Below are 8,274 nucleotides of genomic sequence, written 5' to 3' on the forward strand. Positions count from 1 at the left end.
GTACCTGCCTAATTATCTCCCTGCTTCCACCCAGTGCCTCCACTTTAACCAAAGCAGTCCTTTCCCCATCTGAGCATGTCAGTCCCTTCCATGGGCTTTCTGTCACACCTAGAATAAAATCCAAAGACCTAAATGACTTGTCACTGACAACCTGCCTGACCCTATAAGCCTCTTATCTCTTTTGTTCACTGTGCTTCAGCCTCAATGGCTTGCCTCAATGGCTTGGCTATTCCTTGAGTGCTAGGAGGTCCTACCATGAGGCCTTGGCATTGGCTGTTCACAGAGTCCATTCCCTTATTTGTTCAAGTCCCTGTTCAAAGGACCATGTTCAAGAGGCTACCTGACCTCCCTATGTAAGATTACCCCTGTCACTTCTAATCACTCCCCATTCTTCATTTTGTAAATAGTCCTTGTCACTACCTAACATCATATACAAAGTTACTTTCTCTCTCCCGTGCTCTCTCTCTTTTTTTTTTTTTTATTAGAATGTAAGTTCCCTGGGAGCAGGAACTTCTATTCACTGCTATGTCCCAACATTGAAAACCATGCCAGGTAGGGACTTACTTGAAGTCCAGTGATTGGGACTCTCAAGTTCCCAATGTAGGGAGTACAAGTTCAATCAGTGGTCAGGGAACTAAGATTCCATATGCCACACAGTGAGGCCAAAAAAAAGAAAATAATGCCAGCTGTGTAATAGATGCTTAATAAATATTTGTTGGTGAAAAATCATAATAGTGGTACTTGAGAACTGAAGGGTCTTGAGAGGCCCTCCCACATAACCTCCTTACTGTCCAGATGGGAAAAGCACAGAGAGAGAAAGCAACTTGGCCAGGATCACATTGTTAATAGGAGAGCATTAGATAGAATCCTAGACCACTGTTTGTTGCATCAGCAAACTGGCCTGTGCCCTCTTTTTGTACAGCCCACAGAGCTAAGAATGGCTTTTACATTTTTAAATGGTTGAGGAGAAAGTCAAGAATACTATTCTGTGACACATGAAAATTAGATGAATTCTGAATTTCAGTGTCCATAAATAAACTTGTATTGGAACATAGCCATGTCTATTCATTTACATATTGTCCGTGGTGATTTTCCCACTACAATTACAGAGTTTAGTGCAACAAAGACTGTGTGGCTCACAGAGCCTAAAATATTTACCATCTGGCCCTTCATGGAAAAAATTTGCCAACCCCTGCTCTGAAGTTTATTCCATTCATGGAAATGTCGTTCTAAATCTTTTTGGTGTCAACAGTTCCGGTGTTAAAAGCAAATCAAAGCAGCACAGAGGCAATAAAATGGTGTCAGTTCCTTATCACATCTGCGGACCCATTTACGTCTCATCTTTTGGGATGGAGAGCCGGCTGTCCAAGCCTCACAGCATCACTGTACTGAGAAAAAAAAAATATATATATATACAACTGTAGGCTAAATTCCCTCATCCTACAGGTGAGGAAGCTAAGGCTCAAAAGGCTTTGGCATTCAGTGTGGGCTAACCAGGTGGCTGGTAAAGAATCCACCTGCCAGTGCAGGAGACGCAGGTTCAATCCCTGGGTCAGGAAGATCCTTGGAGAAGGAAATGGCAAACCCACTCCAGTATTCTTGCCTGGAAAATTCCATGGACAGAAAAGCCTAGCGGGCTACAGTGCATGGCGTTGCAGAGTCAGATGGGACAGAGCAAACACACACACGCACACACAAACCTGAGTTAGACCTCTAGCCCCAGCTATGCGAGCAGGTTAGTCGGGACTCAGTTCAAGTAACAAAAAACCTACTCCAGCTACCTTCTGGTAGGAAACTTATTGGCTCATGGCGCTAAGAAGTCCAGGTGTTCAAATGATACGGTCAGAAATCTGTCCGTCTCTTGATTGTGTTTTCCTCTGGGTTGGTTTCTTTCTCAGGCAGGCTCTCCTTAATGGTCTCTGGAGAGAGACTTGAATCCCAAGTTAAAAAACACAGACCTGTCAGAATTTCTTTCTCTTAGGACATGGGGCTACATCGTCCTTCCTCTGCTTTCAGTCTGACTTGGCTAGGATTCCTGATGATACAGAATGGCATTTTATTTTTAATGTGCCCTGTGACCTTTCTAAGGTAGAAACAGAATTTAAAATTTAACCTTGAAAAACAAAATTAAATTTTCCTCCTCTGAAAAAAGGCCTCTCTCCTTGCTGAAAAGCTTTCTGGCCGGCAACTTCATCAAAAGGAAAGTGGGTCATTCCTCAAGCATCTACACGTGGAAGGTGTATAGATGGGGAGGCGCGGTCCCATACACCACTCTGTGCCTTGATAAAGGGAAGATTTGGGAGCTGCTGGAGTGCAGGAGGTGGGTTCTTGCCCAAGCTGGAAACGGAGGTGGGCTCAGAGATGACTTCCCCGAAGAAGCAACACCTAAACTGAGCTCTGAAGGCTGTCTACACACAAACCAGGCAGAAGGTGTTAGAGAAGTGTTGAAGGAACAACAAAGCCCAGTGAAGTGATCACTAGAGCTAATCATAAAAGGAATGAACACACCCAAATATTCAATGGATATTCATTGGAAGGACTGAAGCTGAAGCTCCAGTTCTCTGGCCACCTGATGCAAAGAGCCGACTCATTGGAAAAGACCCTGATGCTGGGAAAAACAGGGCACGAGGAGAAGGGGGCGACAGAGGATGAGATGGTTGGATGGCATTACTGACTCAATGGACATGAGTTTGAGCAAACTCCAGTATTCTTGCTGGGAAAATCCCATGGACAGAGGAGCCTGGTGGTCTACAGTCCATGGGGTTGTAAAGAGTCAGTCATGACAGATCGTACATGCATGCACACACATAGAACCATATATAACTTATATGATGTAATATATGATTCTATAAATATACAGCTTAAATATGTAAAGCTTATTTAGGAAACTGGATGTGTTATATATATAGTAATAAATATATATAATATATGATCATATATAATAAAGTGACATAATGACTAATAAAGCAACATATAATAATTAACTTTACGTGACCTCTTTCCATCCTTCTTGTCCCTGAAGCTGCCTCAGCACCTCTCCCTTAGATTATTCCAATGTCTTCAGGACTCAGGGCAGGACTCACACCCTTCAGAACTATCCTCAAGCAATTGCAGAAGTCATCTTTCCAAACCCCCAATTTGACCATGTCATCTATATGCTGAAAAGATACGGATGGCCCTTCACAGTTTATGTGCTGAAGTTGAAATGCCTTTGCATATTATACAAGGCTTATCCCAGTCTAGCCTATTTTTAAGCCTACCTTCTTCTGGAAAAAGATTAGTAAGAGAGATTCTTTTTAAGCAGTGTGGCCAGGGCAGAATTCAGAAGACCTCTAGCCCTTTGAGGTCACCCTCAAATGGGTTCTCTTTTCTGTTAACTCCTATTTGGTGGTTGAGGAGGCTCAGGCTCTATGGACTTGCTCTCCCACCTTAGGTCTTGCAACCAGTGCGTAACAGACTCAGGTATTAACTGAGGTTACTTGGCTCCAACCCAGATTCCCTAACCACTGCACCATGCTGCATCTGCAGGGAAGGATGCTACCTCCCATAAAACTGTTGACTCTTGGCCCCGCAGCTTTGGAGAAGAATCCCAACTCCTCCACTCAGCACTCAGTCCTCCACAATCTGGATCCTACCCACCTCCCAACATTGCCTCCAGCAAAACACTCACTGGGCACCCATCCTCCATCCTGATCCGACCCCTCTTAGTCCTAGCCTGCCTCAGACTTATCCCTTAGGATGTCACCGAAAAGTCACCTCCTCTGGCATGCCATTTCTAATCCCCACCCGCTAAGCCGAGTTCAGCATCCCTCCTCTTTGCTTCCTTAGCCCCGTGCTCCCCTTCGTAGCACCTGTCATGCTGCATTGCAAGTGCTGTCTCCTCGCCCTGTGGACTGCGCCTCTCACGGTTGACTCTGTCTCCTGTGCCCTGCCGGGAGCCTGGCACAGAGTCAGTGCTTCATAAATATCTACTGATGCTAATTTACCCAGTGGACGTCAGAACCAGAAGAGGACGGAGTGACTTCGTGATCCCAGCTGCTCACGTGTGTAATACACCCTGAAGTCTAAAAACTCTTCCACACCAATCATCTCATTTACTCACCTGAGGTTATTGTCCCCATAGTCTAGGAAACTGAGGTTCGGATCAGTGAATTGTCTAAGTTCACCCAGCCAGGAAGTAGCTGGGCTGGGATCTGACCTCAGGTCTATCTGATTCCAAGGCTATTGGTCTTTCCATCACTCCCACAGTCATCTGATTCAAATAACACACCCTTCACCATGAGGACACCGAGGCCAGGAGAGGTACATAGGGTCATGTGGTCCATATCCCATTCTGTGCTCTTTCCCCTACTCAAACAGGAAGTGCCCAGGAAGGTGATGAGATGAGGATGGGGGCCTGAGCCAGGGAGAGCAGTCCTGCCTGTATATTTTCCCATTGCCCCTTCCCATTTATCACAACCTGCATGTTTAAATTTTGTATTTAGTATTTACTCTGAAATGCCTTTCATCTGATTTTTTCCCCCTTACTCACCAATTTAGCTGTCAGAGTAAATAAATGTGAAGTTGGGTCTCCAGCATCCCCCAGCTCACATTACCTTCCTAGAATTACTCCCCGGCGGGGCGGAACCACTGCTGGGGGCGCTCCCGCAGAATCATCCAGTTACTAATGAAGTCTGTCTTTAAACCCAAATCTTGGACCACGATTCAGGTGGAGAAGGACAGCAAAACTTACCCCAGGAGGGGGGCGAGCGGGGATGACCACATCCTGTTTCGTGACCAGGAGAAGGACTGAGGTGAGAAGCAGAATTCATTATACACCTAGGATGCTTATTACATTGTACATGTAGGATGCTGAGGACATTATACACAAGGACTACTTACAACATTATACATATAAGGTGCTTCTGCGGGGCCAGGAATAGAGGAAACACTTTTGAAATATTCGTCTTTATTATATGGTTAATTGTCACCAAAATCCTGAGAGGTAAACACTGTTATCTCCCTTTGGCAAGTAAGGAAACTGTGGCTCAGAGAAGCTCAGTGACCTGCCCACAGTCTCCCATGAGAAGGACTTGAGGATCCTGATAGAATGTATTGACTTTGCACATCCTGATTTTGCCAAGGTCAGTCCTATCCGGAATCTCTTTCCTGCTGGAGTCAGGAGTTGTTGGAAGAGATGTATCTTCCAAATTAATTTCACTTCTGTCTTCTTTGAAGTCAGGCAAGCCCTGGATTGGAATAATGGTTCTGCAGTTATTCAGGAGAATATTTGATTCTTCGGTTGACTTACACCCTGCCTTTCTCCATAAAAAAATTTTTTGATGTGACACCTATTAGAATAACAACTGGGAAATGCAGCCAGTCCATAGTTAATGATGGTGGTGATTTAGTCACTAAGTTGTGTCTGACTCTTTGCGACCTCATGGATTGTAGCCTGCCAGGCTCCTCTGTCCATGGGATTCTCCAGCAAGAATACTAGAGTGGGTTGCCATTTCCCTCTCTAGGGGATCTTCCTGACCCAGGAATTGAACTAGGGTCTCCTACATTGCAGGCAGATTCTTTACCGACTGAGCTATGAGGGACTATAGTTAATGATGGCTATTATTTATTGGTTGCTTTCTGTGTGCTAGGCATGATTCTGACTCTTTTGCATGGATCGTTTGCTCAATTTTCACAAGTAGCAGAAGTGGACTCTGCTATCATCCCCACTTAATGGATGACAAAACTGAGAATGAAGAGTGGCTGAATAACTTGTCCAGAGTCCTTTAGGTAATAAGGAGCAAGGTCAAGATTGGCACCACAACAGTCTGGCTCTAGAGTATTTGTGTTTTTCTACTGAGTTTAATGCCTCTTATTCCAGTTTTGATTTTCTGAGCACCATATCAGAATTACAGAGTAGGTAAATGTCTGGATTCTGGAGTCTGAGTGCTAGAGCCTGAAATGAGGCTCCTGTAAGCTTATTTCCTCAACTACAAAATAAATAATATAACCTCCATGCAGGGTTGCTGCAAGGGGTCAAGAGGATAATGCATGTAAAACAATGCTTGGCACATAAATGCTCAATAAACAGTAGTTATTATATTATCACTTAAGGAGCGTGTGTTTCACATTCCTTCTCTTAGGACTGCAACAGCTTGTTTGTCTAGCCTCTGCATCTTGGCATTCATCCCTCTACCTGGAATATTTTCTTCTCTCCTCTGAATCCATTTATATTTCATCTACTCTTTCGTTTTTTCATTTTAGCTCAAGCCTCCTCCATACCTCTCCCAACCTCTTGCCTGAAAAGCTAGTGCCATCTTGGTGGCCTCTTCTTTCCCAGAGTCCCTCTGCACTCACACATCTGTACAGCTTTATATAACATTAAACGACCTTCTGCTTCCCACAGCTGCCCAGAAAGGGAAGAGAAGGAGACAGTTTGCCCAATTATTATTCCCGTTTTTGCAGATGACACAGCAAGCTTAGCCCATAACTGGTGAAGCCAGGAGTCATATCCAGGGCTTTTGATGGATAATATGGAAAAGGTGTGTGTGTGTGCACGCATGCGCACGTGTCTGTGCATATATGCATAGAGTGGACATGATCATGTATGTAGCCTAGAAATTAAGAGTATAAGCTCTGCTGTCAGATGAATCCGGGTTTTGAGTTCTTGGCCCTGGTATTTATTAGCCATGTGGCACCCTTTTGGACATATCACATGATCTCTCTGAACCTCAGTTTCTTCATCAATGAAATGGGTACAATAAGAACCACTACCTAATGGGGTTATTGTGAAAAAAAAAAAAAATAGCATGATTGTAAAATACCTGCCCTGGATTGAAGTACAGAGGAGTAGCACCTGGGTTTATTATGTTCAAAAGAAGATAGTCGAGAAGGAGGTTGTCCGTCTCTGGTCATTTCTGGCTCATCTCTGGTGGATGTTGGAGGGTGCATGCATATGTGTGTGCCTGTGCACACACCTCACCAGCTTTCACACTGCAACTGTACTCTTAGTGGAAAAGATTACAGTCCAAAGAGAAACTTTCCACTCTGTATAAATGGCTGAAAATGCAGCAAGTGGGAGATGCCATTGGCTGGGGTTGGAACCATTTCTGTGTACCTTGGTGTGTATAAAGGAACAGATATTTTTCTCTTGTGAGGCTACAGGAGGTGTGAGTCTGTAGCAATATCCTGGAGGGCAAATGCCTCATCTGCCTCTGCCTATTAAGATGTGTCTTGTGTGTGCATGACTGAAGCTGTGCCCACCAGGAATCCTGTGTCTTCAGAGGTGTATGGTCTGTCTCTGACTATAAATGGTTATCTCGCCATCTGTAGGGATACGTGTGTATATCTGAGAGTATCTGAGTAGAGGGCATGGGGTGTCACATGGGTTTGGAGCTCTCTGTGGGAATCTGCTCTCTTAACTATGGATGTGTGTACACGTCTAAGAACAGTTGTGTGGGGTGTTTACATTTGTAAATGAAGACAATTAGGAAGGTGATGGCATGGGCCACTGCGTGGAGGTGGGGTGTGTGGTGCCTGTAGGGCTGGATCTGAGTGTGCATATTTGTTTTTAGAAGATGATGTATATTTATATGTCCCTCTGAGCTCAATTTGTGTGTAGAAAAAGGGGCCAAGGTTGTGAGTGTCCACTTATGTGTGTGTACATTGCATGTCAATGTGTGTAAGGCTCTGTGTTTAGGTCTTTTGTGTCTGGGTCGTTGGAAGCTGTGTCTCCTCTCTCAGTGCCAGGGCCTCCTTGCCTCCCCCATCTCTCTCACTATCAGTAGACCCCTAGAGAAGGTGAGATGGGCATTAGACTGCTTAGCTCAGCAAATTCTGCAGGGTAGGGGGATGTCTCAGGCAATCCCTCCCTGGAGAATTCAGGGGAGCAACATCCCCCCCCAACCTCTCCCACCCAACCCAGTCCTATTTAGGATGGGATGTAACCCAAGCCCTTAGGAACTGGTGTGCCCTCTGTTTGTTATGAAGCACAGGCAGCTGTGCAGGTGTATGAGTTATGTGTGCATGCCTTGTGCTCGTGTAAATGAGGCGAACAGGTAATCATTTGCAACAGCATGTACACAAACGTGCCGGGCATGGGATTGCATCAGGAGAGTCTGATGTGTGACTTTATATGAAACCCATCTCGGCCCAAAGTGTGAGCATGGGTCCCTCTTGTACCTGTAAGTGGGGCTGTGGCTGAGAGCTGTGGGTGCCCCGTCAAGGGGCGGAGGGGGCGGTGATGAGCGCTGGGTGTCTGTGCGCCTGCCGGTGCCTTTTGTATGTCAGCGTGTC

This window comes from Capricornis sumatraensis, chromosome 1 (assembly GCF_032405125.1).
Source record: "Capricornis sumatraensis isolate serow.1 chromosome 1, serow.2, whole genome shotgun sequence".
NCBI lineage: Eukaryota > Metazoa > Chordata > Mammalia > Artiodactyla > Bovidae > Capricornis > Capricornis sumatraensis.